Source organism: Mastacembelus armatus, unplaced genomic scaffold (assembly GCF_900324485.2).
Source record: "Mastacembelus armatus unplaced genomic scaffold, fMasArm1.2, whole genome shotgun sequence".
NCBI classification, from domain to species: domain Eukaryota; kingdom Metazoa; phylum Chordata; class Actinopteri; order Synbranchiformes; family Mastacembelidae; genus Mastacembelus; species Mastacembelus armatus.
The window spans coordinates 4,431-24,770 of NW_022872901.1; the positions used below are offsets into that span (position 1 = coordinate 4,431).

General features: G+C 42.6%; 2 non-coding genes across 2 annotated transcripts; both read right to left on the minus strand.

The window, feature by feature from the left end:
• Positions 1-18,925: 18,925 nt before the first annotated feature.
• LOC113143930 (U5 spliceosomal RNA) lies at positions 18,926-19,039 on the minus strand. Its single transcript, XR_003297106.1, has one exon. It is a non-coding gene; the product is annotated as a U5 spliceosomal RNA (small nuclear RNA).
• An 847-nt stretch (positions 19,040-19,886) lies between these two features.
• Positions 19,887-19,993, minus strand: LOC113143932 (U6 spliceosomal RNA). Its single transcript, XR_003297108.1, has one exon. It is a non-coding gene; the product is annotated as a U6 spliceosomal RNA (small nuclear RNA).
• Positions 19,994-20,340: the final 347 nt, after the last annotated feature.

A 20,340-nucleotide genomic window follows, 5' to 3' on the forward strand; every position in this document is an offset into this window, starting at 1 on the left:
ATTGAACGAGACTGAAGCCATATAGGAAGAGAGACGCGTCTGCTGTTTAAATCAATGTGTTCATTTCACATGTTTTGAGTGTAAATGAGTTGAAATGAAGCCTCTGTGACTATTTTTGGCAGCACCTTATTGATTTTAGAAAATGCATTATATTATTATCACGATGATTTTTGGGCATGGGCATGATAATCCATATCCAAAGTGAATATCGACTTACGTATCAACTGTACCACTTCGTAGTTATGACTATGCAACGAATCAAGTCGCAGCTCGTTCTGCGCTGTAGTCATTGTTCATTGAACGAGACTGAAGCCATATAGGAAGAGAGACGCGTCTGCTGTTTAAATCAATGTGTTCATTTCACATGTTTTGAGTGTAGATTAGTTGAAATGAAGCCTCTGTGACTATTTTTGGCAGCAACTTATTGATTTTAGAAAATGCATTATATTATTATCACGATGATTTTTGGGCATGGGCATGATAATCCATATCCAAAGTGAATATCAACTTACGTATCAACTGTACCGCTTCGTAGTTATGACTATGCAACGAATCGAGTCGCAGCTCGTTCTGCGCTGTGGTCATCGTTCATTGAACGAGACTGAAGCCATATAGGAAGAGAGACGGGTCTGCTGTTTAAATCAGTGTGTCATTTCACATGTTTTGAGTGTAAATGAGTTGAAATGAAGCCTCTGTGACTATTTTTGGCAGCAACTTATTGATTTTAGAAAATGCATTATATTATTATCACGATGATTTTTGGGCATGGGCATGATAATCCATATCCAAAGTGAATATCAACTTACGTATCAACTGTACCGCTTCATGTAGTTATGACTGTGCAACGAATCAAGTCGCAGCTCGTTCTGCGCTGTGGTCATCGTTCATTGAACGAGACTGAAGCCATATAGGAAGAGAGACGGGTCTGCTGTTTAAATCAGTGTGTCATTTCACATGTTTCGAGTGTAAATGAGTTGAAATGAAGCCTCTGTGACTATTTTTGGCAGCACCTTATTGATTTTAGAAAATGCATTATTATTATCACGATGATTTTTGGGCATGGGCATGATAATCCATATCCAAAGTGAATATCAACTTACGTATCAACTGTACCGCTTCGTAGTTATGACTGTGCAACGAATCAAGTCGCAGCTCGTTCTGCGCTGTAGTATTGTTCATTGAACGAGACTGAAGCCATATAGGAAGAGAGACGCGTCTGCTGTTTAAATCAATGTGTTCATTTCACATGTTTTGAGTGTAAATGAGTTGAAATGAAGCCTCTGTGACTATTTTGGCAGCACCTTATTGATTTTAGAAAATGCATTATATTATTATCACGACGATTTTTGGGCTATGGGCATGATAATCCATATCCAAAGTGTATATCAACTTACGTATCAACTGTACCGCTTCTGTATTATGACTGTGCAACGAATCGAGTCGCAGCTCAGTTCTGCGCTGTGTTCATCGTTCATTGAACGAGACTGAAGCCATATAGGACTAGGAGAGACGCGTCTGCTGTTTAAATCAATGTGTTCATTTCACATGTTTTGAGTGTAAATGAGTTGAAATGAAGCCTCTGTGACTATTTTTGACAACAACTTATTGATTTTAGAAAATGCATTATATTATTATCACGATGACTTTTGGGCATGGGCATGATAATCCATATCCAAAGTGAATATCAACTTACGTATCAACTGTACCGCTTCATGTAGTTATGACTGTGCAACGAATCAAGTCGCAGCTCGTTCTGCGCTGTGGTCATCGTTCATATAACGAGACTGAAGCCATATAGGACAACGAGAGACGCGTCTGCTGTTTAAATCAATGTGTTCATTTCACATGTTTTGAGTGTAAATGAGTTGAAATGAAGCCTTTTGGCAGACCTCCGTGATGTTGGCCCCCCACCCAACGCAAAATTTCGCAAAAATATTCTCAATCGTTTGTGCTTCGTTTGTGCTGGTTTGTGCTGTAAAAATTTTCGTTTGTGCTGTTTTGGTTTTTTAGATATAAAAGATTTATTTAAAGGTCATTCTCCGGTCACTCAGCCCCCCCACATGCTCCAAACTCACCCGAAATAGTCTCAATCGTTTGTGCTTCGTTTGTGCTGGTTTGTGCTGTAAAAATTTTCGTTTGTGCTGCCTCGGTTTTTAAAATATTAGACATTACGTTTTTGGTGATGACGTCATCAGCCCCCCTACATGCTCCAAACTCACCCGAAATAGTCTCAATCGTTTGTGCTTCGTTTGTGCTGGTTTGTGCTGCTCGAAGCTCCGTTTGTGCGGCTTTTTATTTTGCTTTTATTTAGCATTTTATTTTGGGTTGCTCACTTATTCACTTTCTTACCAAATTGTTTGATTCTAGTGATGTTTTAATAGAACAACTCTTTATCAATATTTTTTGTAGTCGTTGTGGTGTTTATTAAAAGCAGCTCAATGTTCATCTGCTGTCAGACTCTTTTTCTGTCACCGTCTTACTTAAAATAGATTTGTGCGAGAGCGCCATCAAGTCGTAGCTTTATGTAACTTCAGCACTTTTGTTCCCATCTGATTGACCTTATTTACGAGTATCGTCTGATACCCATCACTCCCACCACGAGGTGGCCCTCTTCAAGATGCTGTTGTGAAAATCAAGTTAGTAGAGGAAAAGTTGATAAAGTTACAAACTCAAATTTCTGGCCAATGTAAGTACAATGTTTTAACAGTGGTAACCATAAATTAGCCATGGTTCTTGCTAACCATAGTTTAACCATGGTATTTGTAGTAAAACTGTTGTACAAACTGTAATGAATATGCCAAATAATAAAAGTTATGATACTTGGTTACTACTCTTACAATACTAAAACAAAGATTAATTTTTGTAAGGGTAACTTCAAGAACAACGGTACAGAATTCAAGTGAGGTAAGATTTCCAATGTTTATTGAACAAAAAACACATTGCTAATACTTGTATCACTTATATCACTAGCAATTAAATGCTAATTACAGTTGTACATATGACCCATGTTAGTTTTAGAATATGTTAAGCATTTAGGGATCAACATTACTCTATTGTTAGTAATATAAGATATAACATATTATTACTAGATTGTCCTTATATTTGGGACAATACAGTAATACAGGTTTATACTATACATGACATTTTTGGAGTTAGGATTATTTAAGTGAGTAATTATGTTGTGCTTTCTGTGATAGTGTCACCTTTGCAAATTTTGTTTGTGGTGAGGACTCCAACAACCTCCTCCAGCTAGTGAAAACCATCAGCACAAAGGGTCTGAATGCACAGGCCTACATACAGAGGGCAGAGCTGCTGAGTGAAATATTCAACCCTGTCCAACTGAAGGTTGGTGCTCTCCAAATCGATACACAGTGCCACATCTCCACTATCATTGAAAAATCAATGACAAAACATTCATGTGTTTACTTCACAAAGCAGTGCTCCTCACAGTATTGCAGTCTCAGCACACAAACAACAAGGCAAATACCATTTGTTTGTACTTCTGTTGCTGTACTACAGGCTTCTGGCATTGCTCATCTTCAGACTGCAGTGGAAGAAGGCCTTAACCTTCTGGAGTCCCCCTGCCTCAGGCCAGTCCAAAGTCCATTACAGTGTCCCTCTGCATTCAAGACAGACTCTACATCAGGACAAGAGCTCTGTGCAGGGAAAGTGTCTCACAGTTACAGTCTGGGAGAACTTCTGTGGATTGACACTGACGTGGGAAGTAATTCCATAGAATTTCCATTGAGTGAATTTCCCCCCAATCTGATGCTCCAGGGAGAGAGACTTACTTTAAGGGCAGTCATCGCTTTCAAAGGAGGCTTAACGCAGGCTAGTCTTGGACATTATGTAGCCTACTGCAGGAGGTCTCCATATGTCTGGGAGATGTATGATGACCTGAGAAGTGGAGTGACAGGAGTGTCAGAAAAAAACAAAATCTGCCCACATGCAGTGTTATACACAAAGGATTGATTGCACTGTTTAAATTTAATCTCAAGTATTTTGTTATATGCCACACACCCTTGTTTTCCTACTCCTGTTTGGAGAAGCTGTTTCTGCTCTTCTGGAAGTCAGGCTCGATGGAGTGGATTATTCTGTGTGGCAGTTTTGGTTTGAAGACAGACATGGCCTGCACAAACGAAAATTTTTACAGCACAAACCAGCACAAACGGAGCACAAACGATTGAGACTATTTCGGGTGAGTTTGGAGCATGTAGGGGGGCTGATGACGTCATCACCAAAAACGTAATGTCTAATATTTTAAAAACCGAGGCAGCACAAATGAAAATTTTTACAGCACAAACCAGCACAAACGAAGCACAAACGATTGAGACTATTTCGGGTGAGTTTGGAGCATGTGGGGGGGCTGAGTGACCGGAGAATGACCTTTAAATAAATCTTTTATATCTAAAAAACCAAAACAGCACAAACGAAAATTTTTACAGCACAAACCAGCACAAACGAAGCACAAACGATTGAGAATATTTTTGCGAAATTTTGCGTTGGGTGGGGGGCCAACTTCACGGAGGTTCTTGGCAGCACCTTATTGATTTTAGAAAATGCATTATATTATTATCACGATGGTATTTGGGCATGGGCATGATAATCCATATCCAAAGTGAATATCAACTGTACCGCTTCGTAGTTATGACTGTGCAACGAATCGAGTCGCAGCTCCTTCTGTGCTGTGGTCATCGTTCATTGAACGAGACTGAAGCCATATAGGAAGAGAGACGCGTCTGCAGTTTAAATCAATGTGTTCATATCACATATTTTGAGTGTAAATGAGTTGAAATGAAGCCTTTTGGCAGCACCTTATTGATTTTAGAAAATGCATTATATTATTATCACGATGATTTTTGGGCATGGGCATGATAATCCATATCCAAAGTGAATATCAACTTACGTATCAACTGTACCGCTTTATGTAGTTATGACTGTGCAGCGAATCGAGTCGCAGCTCGTTCTGCGCTGTGGTCATCGTTCATTGAATGAGACTGAAGCCATATAGGACTAGGAGAGACGCGTCTGCTGTTTAATCAATGTGTTCATATCACATGTTTTGAGTGTAAATGAGTTGAAATGAAGCCTTTTGGCAGCACCTTATTGATTTTAGAAAATGCATTATATTATTATCACGATGATTTTTGGGCATGGGCATTGTAATCCATATACAAAGTGAATATCAACTTACGTATCCATTGTACCGCTTCGTAGTTATGACTGTGCAACGAATCAAGTCGCAGCTCGTTCTGCGCTGTGGTCATTGTTCATTGAACGAGAATGAAGCCATATAGGACTAGGAGAGACGCGTCTGCTGTTTAAATCAATGTGTTCTTTTCACATGTTTTGAGTGTAAATGAGTTGAAATGAAGCCTCTGTGACTATTTTTGGCAGCACCTTATTGATTTTAGAAAATGCATTATATTATTATCACGATGATTTTTGGGCATGGGCATGATAATCCATATACAAAGTGAATATCAACTTACGTATCAACTGTACCGCTTCGTAGTTATGACTGTGCAACGAATCGAGTCGCAGCTCGTTCTGCGCTGTGGTCATCGTTCATTGAACGAGACTGAAGCCATATAGGAAGAGAGACGGGTCTGCTGTTTAAATCAGTGTGTTCATTTCACATGTTTCGAGTGTAAATGAGTTGAAATGAAGCCTCTGTGACTATTTTTGGCAGCACCTTATTGATTTTAGAAAATGCATTATATTATTATCACGATGATATTTGGGCATGGGCATGATAATCCATATCCAAAGTGAATATCAACTTACGTATCAACTGTACCGCTTTATGTAGTTATGACTGTGCAGCGAATCGAGTCGCAGCTCGTTCTGCGCTGTGGTCATCGTTCATTGAATGAGACTGAAGCCATATAGGACTAGGAGAGACGCGTCTGCTGTTTAATCAATGTGTTCATATCACATGTTTTGAGTGTAAATGAGTTGAAATGAAGCCTTTTGGCAGCACCTTATTGATTTTAGAAAATGCATTATATTATTATCACGATGATTTTTGGGCATGGGCATTGTAATCCATATACAAAGTGAATATCAACTTACTTACTTACCACTGCTATGCAGATGACACTCAGTTATATCTATCTATTAAACCTGTTAACACAAACCAGTTAACCAGACTTCAAGCCTGTCTAACTGACATAAAGGCCTGGATGACCAGTAACTTTTTAATTTTAAACTCGGAGAAAACAGAAGTCATTATATTTGGGCCAAAATATCTCAGAAATAACTTTTCTCAAATAATAGCTACTCTAGATGGCATAACCCTGGCCTCTAGCACTACTGTAAAAAACCTTGGAGTTATTTTTGACCAGGACATGTCCTTTAACTCACACATAAAACAAATCTCTAGAACTGCATTCTTACCTCTTTTGAACCCATGTTGTGTGAGTCTTGGAGATGTTTATCCAGACGGACAAGGGTTTTCTTCCCACATATTTCACAATCCAAGTTTTTTGGGGTTCTTTGGTATGAAATGAAAAAACAAGTCAGAAATCCATGCAAATAACAACACGGTATCTAGGCATAAACATTAAAGGAAAAATAATTAATCTCACCGTGCAAGCCCATATTTCATGAGAAGCTGAAACTCCTCTCTGTTTGGAATTGTGTGGCAATCTCTTAGGTGTTGCTTCAAGTTGGAGAAGTTTCCAAAACACATTCCACACAATTTGTTTGCCTGGGGATAAATCAAAATGACACTCCAAATTGAGGTTTCACATCTTCAGCGAAATGTCATAAAGTAAACCCCCTGTTTTTATGTATTCACCATCTTTTTGAACTGGAAATGCAGAACACGTGTCCAAGAGGGTTAAGTGGGACAAGTATTCCCAATTTAAAAATGATGAAGGGAGAAAATAAAAATAAAAAAACCTTTCCAGGTGCATGCTGAGTTTGAGGCCTCCAGTGACCATCATACTGCCAAAAACTTAAAAGTTTTTGTTCTTTAACTGGTTTTCATCAGAACATGCACCAGTATAGACCAGTAATGGTTTGCCTGCTTACAATATCTTCCTTATGCTTACCTGCCTGCTAATCACTTCCTGTATTTTTTTTGGTTGGCACCCACGGTTTGTGCATTTGTGCTCCCCCAATCCCCACTGTGCCTAACCTTCTTGGCAAGCACAGCAAAAATCATGTCTTATCTGAAAGCACTTTAGGGCAGAATGTTGGACAACAATTAATTAGTCTGAAATTTATGTGTTATGTAGCTACCCAACTAGTCTAAAGTTCCATATTTCAATCTTTTTTAAAGTGGCATAGATGAAAATTTGGAAAAATAAGTTGACTGTTCACATTTACATCTATGTTATAACATTTTCATGTACAGCACAAATGCAATTAAAATGATCTTTCTTTAAGTTCAAAACTGCATAACAACACTGGTAATTGTGACATAGGGATGATACACACTGTAATAAGGCAAAATCAAACAAGTTTCAGCATATTGCTTTAATAAAAATTGATAAATTAGAGACTTAACTCTTACTCACCATGTGCTTGGTACTGCTGCTGAATTCCTATTTCCTGCTTGCAGAGGAAATCCAGGTTTACATCTACACGCAATAGCAGATCTATAGATTAAAATCTGGAAAGTAACTACATTATAGCTGGGGTTGACAAATACGCCAGCGCGTTTTTTGTCTGGGCGTTCAGTGTGTCTTTTGTCTTCTCAGGTAAATCACATGACTATTCATCCTGAGACACACCTTCTTGAATATGGATTTTCTGAAGAAAAAGTGTCTTAGAAAATTTAAAAAATTGTATTGTTTACTGTGAATGAGTGAACAAGATGACATTCACAACACTGTGAAGTAAACACTTTAGCCTGCAAGATGCATTTCTCCAAAGTCTTGTGAACCAATGTTCTGTTTGTGTTTTATGGTCTTATTTCAGTGAATAAAAAACTGTAGTTTTGCACTAACCATGCATAAACACTGTTTTCTCAAAAACACAATCATGTATAAACTTGCTGCTCACATATTATTGTTGCCAATTTTGTGCTGATTACAGTGTTATCAAACTTTAGACAGTAATATGTTTAAAAGACACTGAAAAAAGCACAAATGTCAGGACATGTCAAACTTGCCCAGGGCCCCAAAACCCCCTCAGACCCCAGAGGATTAAGAGGGAGAGAAAATATCAGAAACAGGAAGAGGTAGGACAAGAAATACACATGGAGAGAGCAAAAAGGGGAAGGACAGTAAGAGGAGGACAAGGCGGGAAAGAGAAAAAGACTCAGAGGTTGAAAAAGAAAGAGGGGGCAACACAGAAAAAGCGTCTATCTACAGAGATGCAACTTCTTAATTGTGCAATCAACAATAAGCTTTCATCTCGTCCTGGAATCACCCGCCCACCTCACACCCTTATTGAGATATGAGCCCTTGAAGTGCTTCCAAATGCCCATCTCTGGCCCAGCAAACAGATCAGAATTTGGAAAATCTTGGTTCTCTTACATCTCCTCATTACTTGTATCTACAGTGATGCAACTGCCCTGTGTTGATTCAATAATTGACAACCTTCCATTTGTTCCTCGAATCACCCGCCCACCTCCCACTCTTCTTGAGATATGAGCCCTTGAAATACTTCCAAATTACTGTCTCTGGCCCAGCAAACAGATCAGAATTTGGAATCTATTAGATCCTTCATATCTCCTCATTCCTTGTATCTACAGTGATGCAAGTCTCAGCATTGATTCAACAACCAATAAGCTTTCATTTAGTCCTGGAATCACCCGCCCTCCTCCCACCCTTTTTGAGATATGAACCCTTGAAATACTTCCACATTTCCATCTCTGGCCTGGCCAATAGTTAAGAATATGGAATTTCTTGGTTCTCTTGAACATGTATCTGGAATGGTGCCATCGTCTTATCTTTATTCAGTAATGTACAAACTTCCAATTTTTCCTAGTACCAATCTGATATCACCCCTTTCTTCATAATATTGCCCATTGATCCAGCATGTGATCAGAATTTATTTAATAGTACATAGTGCATACATTTAATGTACCTTGTGTGATCTGAACGTTTGTCATGTTAAATACCCTGAACTCTCCTCAAACATAGTAAAGCAAAAAGCAGGGCATAGCCCCCTGAAGATCATCAACAGTTGCTTGCTGTTCTTGCTCAGACCTTACTTGAACCCAAAGAAATATGTTATAAAACAACCATTTTAAATTGCAAATATTTCATCTAAATATATGAAAGCTGACCTAGCTTGAAATAAAAGTAAATATGTAAGTGGACACGGGGTTTTGTCCAGGAACACTTCAACACATGGCAACAGCTGGGTCTTTAACCATTAACCAGGTCAAGGGGTCACTGCATGTCGTACAGATTGTCCTCTTCAGACATCTGCCCAGGTTCGATGGGTATCTCATACAGATTGTCCTCTTCAGACTTCTTAGTTTTGTTCTCCAGCATCTTTTTCTTTGTTTCCTCCTGTACAGAAATAGATGAATGTTTCTAAACCCTTTTTTAGAGTTAGTACATGTTCTGACTGCCATGTTTACATCTGCTGATTTCCACATTAGCAAATATTGATTCACAATTTCTGCAGTATACAAACTCTGAGTATGCTTAGTGATTATTTCTCTTTTAACCTGTTTGCTTGTTGACACATACAGTTGGGATATCATATCCATGTACCCACTGTCCTCTTCAGACTTCTTGTCATTTTTGTTCTCCAGCATCTTGTTCTTGAATTCCTCCTGTACAGAAATACACATGGATGTTTCTAAACCCTTTTTAGAGTGACTCTGTGCAAGTACATGTTCTGACTGCCATGTTCACATCTACTGATTTCCACATTAGCAAATATTGATTCACAATTTGTGCAGTATACAAACTCTGAGTATGCTCAGTGAGTATTTCTCTTTTAACCTATTTGCTTGTTGACACATACCATCCACTGTTTGGATGTCATATCCATGTACCCACTGTCCTCTTCAGACTTCTTGTCATTTTTGTTCTCCAGCATCTTGTTCTTGAATTGCTCCTGTACAGAAATACACATGGATGTTTCTAAACCCTTTTTAGAGTGACTCTGTGCAAGTACATGTTCTGACTGCCATGTTCACATCTACTGATTTCCATATTAGGAAATATTGATTCACATGCAAATTCACATACATTAACAAGACATCTTGCAAAAGTTATGTTACATAAGAACACAATCAAAGCCTTTCCAAAGTGTAGTCATTAAATATTACACACCTTCCTCACCTTCAGTACACTCCTTGAAGGTATGACCTGTTGACTCTTTTTAGGCAGCCATTTGTGGGGGGGCATTTCATCTTCTATGATCTCACATCCTAAGTGCAGCTCAATTTTTCTTTTGTGATGGCAGAAAATGATGATAGCTATGATGATGATGGTGATAAGTGCAGTACCTGCAGCAGCTGCTGCAACTCTAATCCTAACTGCTGAGCTGAATTTGAGTGTTAACCGACAAGTGTCCATTCCCACAAGGTTTTGAGCTGTACAAATGTAGGTCCCCAGGATATTTTCTTTGGTTACTGTTAAAAACAGGTCACCTTGCACAGAATTAACATAGCCATCATTAGGGAGCATCTCGTTTCTGCTTTCCTTGTACCAGCTGTACCACATGGGGGAGCTGCCTTGTGTGCTCCTACATCTGAGCACCACTTTGTGACCCAAGTCAACCACGCCTTCCAGATTGCACTCAGGTTCAGTTGGTCTCTCCATTACATTCAGGCAAATGTTGATCATGCTGATTCCAGGAAGTTTTCTAACCTTGCATTGATAGGTGTTGTGGTCTGTAGGTGTCAGGTCAGTGATGCTTATTGAAGCATTGCCACTTGCAGGATCAGGAGATACAAACTCAACTCTCCCCCTGAATGGATCCTATCCATCATATATGGACTCTTGATTGCATCACCGACAAGATGGCGACCGACAAGATGGCGATCGACACAACCAGCCAGGCTCCTACAACGCCACCAACACCAAGAGCAACAACAACAACGCCAACACTACCTGACAATACCAACTCGGACAATGCCAATCTACTACTCCGTCTAGCAAACAATGAAATCACCAAATTAAAGCAGGAAATACGCCGCCTCTCTCACGATCTCCAACAGAAAGACTCCATACTGACTAGCTTCAGGGACGTTGCCCTCGAGCAGTCGAGGAAGATCTCCACACTTACCTTCACTCTCCAGGACACTGCCCCATGGGACCCGTCAACCTGTCCTCGACCCTCCTCCTCTTCTACACCATGTCTTCGGTCCTCCTGGACCGAGGTTGCGGTTCGTGGGCGGAAAAGATATCACCACGGGTCTCCGCGTCCCTCTCTAGACCTCTCCAATCCATTTGCACCTCTGTCTTCTGCCACCCCGGACCTACATACGGCCTCATCCGCTAACCACGTACCGGATCGTTCCGCTCCGGTTTCCCAACAACCCCCGTCACCCGCCAATGTCGTTCAGCGCCGTCACCTGCTCTCGCTCCCCTCTGACGACACCCGCCGCCCCCGCCTTAGTCCAAGTGCTCCTCGCGGAGCCCGTTGCCACGGCGGAAAACAGTCTCCATCCCGCTCAGCTACTACATCAGTGCGCCGTAGGATCCTTCGCGAGGCCGTGCTCAGGCACACTCACGGGCTCCCTAGCTACGGACCAACCGAACTGCCGCCTCCACCTTCCACCTCAGCACCCGATGTCACCGCCCCGCCTCCCCGCCAGTCAGCAAGACGACACGACTCAAACGGCCAACTACTGGCGTCTTCTCCACGCCCCCTTTTCCCCCCAACCACGTTAATCATCGGAGACTCAATTATAAGGAATGTACGCTTTTTCAACGCCACTACTCACTGTCTCCCTGGAGCTATGGCCTCTGACATCTTGGCCATGCTTCCTGGATTACTGCCAACACTTCCGTCTTCCATCTCTAGAGTGATTGTTCATATTGGAACTTGTGACACGTCACTCCACCGGTCTGAACTGACTAAAAAGGATTTTATCTCTCTCCTCCACCTCCTAAGCAACTGTGGTAAGACTATTTTCATGTCTGGTCCCATCCCCACGTTTGGAAGAGGCTCTGGCCGCTTCAGTAGAATCCTCAGTCTCAACACTTGGATCAAGTCTGTCTCCCTGTCCTACAATCTCCAATTCATTGACAACTTCAACCTCTTCTGGAACCGACCTGCCTTCTTTGCAGGAGATGGTCTGCATCCTAACCGCCTGGGCTCCCATATACTTTCCACCAACATTCAACATGCAGTTCACTGTACCCCACACACTAACACTGGACAATCTGTCCATTCTGTCCCACATGCCTGACTATCTGACTCCATACTACCAATCCCCTCCATCTGGTCATCCTCCCGACCTCAGCCTAGAAAATCAGGTATACGCCAGATCAACCACTCTGTACTAGCTAACATCCCCAGAAACATGGACTCGACACCTTTCCACAACACTCATTTTGGGCTTCTTAACGTTCGCTCCCTCTCTCAAAAAGCATCCCTCATCTTTGACATTATTCTTAAACACAATCTCGACATCCTGTGCTTAACTGAAACCTGGCAGCAGCCCAACGACTTCACTGAACTTAATCAATCTATTCCTCCTGGCTTCACATATCTCACCCATCCACGCCTCTCGGGACGCGGTGGCGGCCTCGCCATACTGTACAACCTTAAATACAAAATATCCATCCACCCCACTATCACCTTCCAGTCCTTTGAAGCTCTCATAGCACGTATTCATGGTCACACACCAACCTTCTTGGCCACTATCTACCGCCCACCAAAACCTAACCCGACCTTCTTGGACGAACTGTCTGACCTCTTAGCTGACCTCATCTCTCTGTCAGCCAACATAATTCTTCTTGGTGATTTTAACATCCACTTCGACAATCCCAACAACACCGCTACAAAAGACCTAATTTCCTGTCTGGACAGCTTTGGGCTCCAACAATACATCACCTCCCCAACACATTCTCTAGGCCACACCCTCGACTTAGTCTGCTGCTCTGGCGTCACAGTTCAGTCATGTTCTACCCTCGACACCTTCTTCTCCGACCACAAACTAGTCTGCTTTAACTCCAAACTACCTCTCTTCAAAACCCACCTCTCCCGCACCATCACCTTCCGTAACTTAAAGAACATCGACCTCCCCTCCTTCACTGCTGCTCTCAACAACCTTTCATGTACTAATTACACACCGTCCCTCTCCAACATGTTATCCAATTTCAACTGTGAGCTACGAAATCTACTCAACACCTTCGCCCCACTCAAAACTAGATCTGTATCCTTTACGCACTCTGCTCCATGGTACACACCCGAACTCCGCCTCCTCAAAACCCAAGCCCGCCGCCTTGAACGTCTCTTCAAAAAAACCGGTTCATCCACCCACAAGGACTTATACCTAAACCACATACTGAAGTACAAGCAAACCATTACTCAAACAAAATCTGACTTCTATGCCTCGCTTATTGTATCCGCCTCTGGCTCCACGCGTTCCCTCTTCTCCACTGTCAAAAATTTATTGGGCCCTCCCGATACTCCTCTCTTCCCTTCACTCTCCACCACCTTGTGCAATAACTTCCTGGATTTCTTCTCATCAAAAATCGAAAATATACACCAGCAATTTCCCCCCATCTGTGACACTGCGAACTGCCTCCACTGTACCCTTCCCTCTCTACCAGTATCCTCCCTGCTTTCGAGTTTTATCATTCCACCCACCACGGTTATCTCTTCCCTGATCCTCAAATCCAAACCCTCAACCTGCAAACTTGACCCCCTACCAACCAACCTCGTCAAGCTCTGTCTCCCCTCTCTCCTTCCTCATCTTACCCACATTATTCACACTTCCCTCAGTTCTGGCATCGTACCCCCATCACTCAAGACAGCCATCATCTCACCAATTCTAAAAAAACCTGGTCTCGATCCTGCCGACCTTAACAACTTCCGCCCTATCTCCAATCTCCCGTTCCTCTCCAAAATCCTGGAAAAAGTTGTTCACCACCAGGTCCATACCCACCTTTCCGCCAATAGCCTATACGAACACTTTCAATCTGGTTTCCGCCAACTTCACAGCACTGAAACTGCCCTGGTCAAAATCACCAACGACCTCCTAGTAGCCGCAGACTCTGGCCTTGTCTCCATCCTCATCCTCCTTGACCTAACTGCAGCTTTTGACACCATCTCACACAATATTCTCCTCCATCGCCTTGCTTCCATCGGCATAGCCGGCTCGGTCCTCTCATGGTTCACCTCCTACCTATCTGACCGCACCCAGTCCGTCCATCTCCAGAACTTCCACTCCCAGCCCTCTACTGTCAGTTGTGGCGTGCCTCAGGGCTCTGTCCTGGGGCCCCTCCTCTTTATTATTTATCTCCTTCCTCTCGGAAATATCCTTAGGCTACATAACATCAATTTTCACTGTTATGCAGACGACACCCAGCTCTACCTCTCTGCTGCTCCATCTTCTACCCTCCCCCCTCCCTCCCTCCTTACCTGCTTACATAATATCAAATCCTGGTTCACCCATAACTTTTTGAAACTCAACCCTGACAAAACTGAAATTCTCCTCGTGGGCACCAGATCCACCCTTTCTAAAACCAGCACCTTCTCCATTCAAATTGACAACAATACTGTCCCCCCCTCCCCCCAAGTTAAAAGCCTGGGTGTCATCCTAGACGGTACTCTCTCCTTCACTCAGCATATCAATACCACTACCCGGTCGGCCTACTCCCATCTCCGTAACATAAACCGCATCCGTTCCTCACTCACCACCGATAGCACGGCAATACTCATTAACGCCTTTGTCACCTCTCGTTTGGATTACTGTAACTCACTCCTCACTGGTCTACCTCTCAAATCACTTCGCAAACTTCAACTTGTCCAGAACTCTGCTGCCCGAATCATCACCAGAACTCCATCCTCACATCATATCACCCCTGTCCTTAAACAACTTCACTGGCTCCCTGTGTCCTTCCGTATAAACTATAAAATCCTCCTTCTCACCTACAAAGCCCTCCACTCTATTGCCCCACCATACATCACTGAACTACTTCATATCTATTCTCCGCCTCGTCCTCTCCGCTCCTCCAGTTCCACTCTCCTCTGCACCCCTACAGCGCGCCTGGCCACCATGGGCGCTAGATCCTTCAGCCACACTGCGCCCCGCCTTTGGAACATTCTCCCTCATCGCATCCGGTCGTCTCCGGACTTATCAACTTTTAAATCATCACTCAAAACATATCTGTTCCGTATAGCGTTTTCCACCTAACTCTCTTAACTTCTCAAAGCAGCCCGTGATGTCCTACCACCCTCTGCCTATTTCATATTGTCTCATACTGTTTCATATTTGTTGTTCTGTCATCTGGGTTTCTGTATTTCAATTTACTTGTACTGTACTTCGCCCACTTCCTAGATAATCCACGCTTTTGCCTTTACATTCTCTCCCGCCGTTTATGTATTCTTGTTACTGTTGTTTTAATGCACTCTATGTATATCATGCTGTATGCTTCCTTTTCTATCTGTAAGGTGACCTTGAGACTTTGAAAGGCGCCATGAAATAAAATGTATTATTATTATTATTATTATATATGTGATTGCCAGCATACCAGATGACAAGTGTCTCTTCTTCACGGACATCTGAAGGCTTGATACTCCATTCGATATCCAGTACTCCCAAGTCCTCAGGAGCAAGGTTGAAGTGACACCTGAGGGTCACACTGTCTCCCACTGCTGCATATGTAGGTGACACTGAGCTTGAGATAATCTTCAGTCCAAAACATGGCTGTGCAGTGGAAGGCAAAAATGAGGCAATACAGACCATCCAGAAACGCCATAGCCTGTGCCTGGAGATGAGGGATCTTTGATGACACCTTTTCAATAAAGACGTTCTGGGAATGGGCATCTTTATATAAGACAAGGTTCAAAAGAAAAATTTTAAAAATACATTAAAACTTTCAGTTGATTAGCTTCAAATATGGATTGTCTTAATATTTTCTTAAATGAAAATATGGAAGATCAAATTACATTGACCCAGATTCCAATTTATTACACTAGCATGTTAGCATGCTAAGTAGCAAAAATGAAAACACAATTTAAAAAGTTAAAGTCCAGCTAAAGACTAATGAAAACCATGTCAACTTGAGCCTAAGCTTGTTGTAAGATGATACAAATGAAATAAAACTGTCCATATGGGCTAAAACAGTCAAAAAATATTGTTTTTAAAGGACCAACTTACCTTGCTGGCACAACAAACATGGAGACCAAGACAATATGGCATACACTGTCACTATAGCATATGCTCTTCCACATTATAATCTACAAGTGCATCCATATTCCCTACATCAAACTATTTACATATTAATTTCTCTCATTTCAGTGTCACTGTACCTTTATAGCAATATAAGCTTGTAAGTTTTCACCGATCACAATATTCAGCAAATACTCAGTAAACATGCCCACATGGACCCTCAGTGGGCAGGTCTGGGCTTACTCTGGGCACTGTGGGCATGGGCAAACCTACGTACGCTGCTCTACAGACATTCTGACCAGTTTGACAAGGCCAGGCAAAAGTGTCACTGTTTACAGTGTACAACTACTGAGCAAAAATACTGAATTGACACCACTGGAGACTAGTACTACAGATACAAAACCACTTTTGACTGAAAGTTGGCATTCTACTGATGCCATGTGTCTATTTTTAATCCTACTGTCCCCCTGGGAAGGGCCCTACATGGGGCCCTAAAAGGCATGGAAGCAGACCCCCCCCCCCGATCAGAGCAACCTTTGGAAGTCAATAGACGTACATGTGGAAGGACCTCAAGAAATATACATGACCATAACTCCTTCAGGCTGGCACCTTTAGGGATGTCAGGGACACCGTCACATTCACTGCAGAGAGCCCTTCAAGAAGAGGCGGCTCGCGCATGCCTCAGTGGCTGACGTTACCTCAGGAGAGCGCCACCCTTGTTTTCTGACATATGTGATTAAGCACTATGAGAGCTTCCCAACGATGTCCAAATCTGTCCGAGAGCATCTGGGAACTTCTGGTCACATTTCTGTAAGCCTTTGCGTTGTCAATTTATGGCAGTTTATGTCTGAAAGGTCAGGGGGTCACAATGAAAAATCAAGCCCCTGATTCAGAAAACATTTTTGGGTGCTATTATGCCATAGTATGAGCAAGAGACCTCAAACCACTTTTGAAAGTCAATAGACGTCTGCTTCTGTGCTTACAACCCTGTACCCACATTTAATATGTCTCTGCTTGTTGTTTCTTCTGCATGGCATTAAAATAGCGTTGTTTTTGTTTAATTTTGTTTTTTATTAATGCAATTTAAATAACTTGCAACTGCATTACCTCACAACACTACAGAAAGGAACTGCTTTATTATTACCTTCAAATATGTTGCAACTTGATGTAACTAATCAGAGTTTTTCACCCAATCTTTATGGACTAGAGATACAAAACCACTTTTGCCTGAAAGCTGGCAGTCCACCAATGCCATGTGTCCCTTTTTATCCTACTGTCCCCCTAGGAAGGTCCCATTTTTCCTGGAATCACCTGCGCAACTCCCACCCTTGTTTAGATATGAGCCCTTGAAAAACTTCCAAAATGTCATTACTGGCCCAGCAAACAGATCATAATTTGGAATCTCTTGGTTCCGTTATATCTCCTCATTACTTGTATCTACAGTGATGCAATGCTCTGCATTGATTCAACAACTAACAAGCTTTCATCTGGTCCTGGAATCACACGCCCACCTCCCACCCTTGTTGAGATATGAGTCCTTTTCTTGGTTCCCTTATAGCTCCTCATTAGTTGTATCTACAGTGATGCAACTGCCCTGCGTCGATTCAACAACAAATAAGCTTTCATCACTCCTGGAATCACCCACCCACCTCACAACCTTGTTGAGATATGAGCCTTTGAAGTTCTTCCAAATTACCATCTCTGGCCTGGCCAACAGATCATAATTTGGAATCTTTTGGTTCCTTCATATCTCCTCATTCCTTGTATCTACAGTTATGCAATTCTCAGCATTGATTCAACAACCAATAAGCTTTCATCTGGTCCTGGATTCACCCACCCACCAACCACCCTTGTTGAGATATGTTACGCCATGCTAATCTTCTCTGTAACGATTCCAATTTATCATATGTGCTGCCTAAGCAAGCACACTAATGGCACTATGATGAGTGCCTTTTGACCCCCTGCTGGAGAGATGACATTTTCACAGTGGTGTCTATGGAAGGGCTGTAGGTGGCAGACTTGTGTATCAAAAGAGCTTCACAGGAACCACAACGGCAATTCTCCTCCTTCTATCATTAACATCTTTTCAGAAGCTGCACATACTGCCTGCATAGTTTGTAGAGAAACAAATGTTCAAAAACACCTTGACTATAAAAAGGGGGCCGACCAGAACTTGCCCTTCAGCCTACATGCTAATGCAGGAAAACTGAACTTACGCCCATGACAGGCCCCGTACAAACGGTAAAGCTCTCAGGCAAAGAATTCTCTCTGCAGAGTCAGCTCTGGGATGAGCCATACTCTGGAAATTCCTTCCTGCCAGAGCTATTTTCCGAAGCTCTTGGAGCACATCAGCCCTCAGATGTCATCTGTCTTTGACAACCAGTAAGGGGCACAAAATACAACTGGACCCAGTGGGCCGGATATCGACTTGAGACACTGGTTTGGGTGAAGGCCTCACCTGCCGACGTACTTGCTGTTTTGCCTACCTGCAGTTGACGGCTTCCATGCTGTGCTTGCTGCCTTGAATTTATCTGGAGGAGTCAAAAGCGAATCCGTTGGGGTGGATTTGGGTGTGGGCCATGCTAACCTTCTCTGTATCAAACAAAGCAGCTGAAAAGCTAAAGAGACACGTAACATACAAAATTGGACAATGCTGTTAGCCCCACAATACAGTCGGCCATCAAAAAATTCACTTAAACTCTTGCTGTTCCTCTCCACGGAAATCTTTAGTAAAAGGCGAAAGACTTATACGATTTGAAGAGAAACAAGGGCGGACTGCTGAGACGGCCTCAAAGTCCTGGACCCCATTCTCTGTCTTACTACCCTCTCTTCCGGTTCATGGCTCTGTAGACTAACAATTGAATTCCTATGTACATCAGTATAATTAACCATCTGCAAATTCCCCATTAAGGGTAGTCCCAGTTGCACATCACAATATCTAGGGGGAAAAATGCTCTTTGAGCTGTCCCTGTAATTATGAGGATCTTCATTCATTCTGCACACACCAAAAGTCCAAAAACTCCATGACAAAAAGGGGGGCGGTCAAGGACTTGCCATTAAGGTTGTAGGCTAAGGCAGGAAAACTGAAATTCCCCCCGGTGACAGACCCCATACAAACTACAAGCCTCTCAGACAAGCCTTACCTAGGTAAAGACAGGAAAAGCTAACAAAATAGGAGTCCCAATCAGGGAGTCCAGACCAGAGCCTGACAGCTCTGGGATAAGCAATCCATCCATCCATCCATCCATCCATCCATCCGTTATCTATACCTGCTCACTCCTATTTTGGGTCACAGGGATCTGTTGGAGCCTATCCCAGCTCTCTTTGTGCGAAAGGCAGGGGTACATCCTGGACAGGTCACGAGTTCATGTCAGTTTAGGATGAGCCAGTAAGGGGCACAAAATACCTGCAGTTGGCGGCTTCTATAACACCCGCAGTTGACGGCTTCTATGCTGTGCTTGCTGCCTTGCATTTATCTGGAGAAGTCAAAAGCAAGTCCATTGGGGTGGATTTGGATGTAATAGGTCCTGCCCAAGGCGCAATAGCTTTGCAGAGGTTGCAGTGAATTCCAGCCACCTACACAGGACACAGCTCACTCAGAAGTGTTGGAAAACAAGGCAAAATGTGGAAACGCTTCACGAATTTGCGTGTCATCCTTTCGCAGGGGCCATGCTAATCTTCTCTGTATCGATTCCAATTTATCATATGTGCCGCCTAAGCAAGCACACTAACGGCACTATGATGAGTGCCTTTTGACCCCCTGCTGGAGAGATGACATTTTCACAGTGGTGTCTATGGAAGGGCTGTAGGTGGCAGACTTGTGTATCAAAAGAGCTTCACAGGAGCCACAACGGCAATTCTCCTCCTTCTATCATTAACATCTTTTCAGAAGCTGCACATACTGCCTGCATAGTTTGTAGAGAAACAAATGTTCAAAAACACCTTGACCATAAAAAGGGGGCCGACCAGAACTTGCCCTTCAGCCTACATGCTAATGCAGGAAAACTGAACTTACGCCCATGACAGGCCCCGTACAAACGGTAAAGCTCTCAGGCAAAGAATTCTCTCTCCAG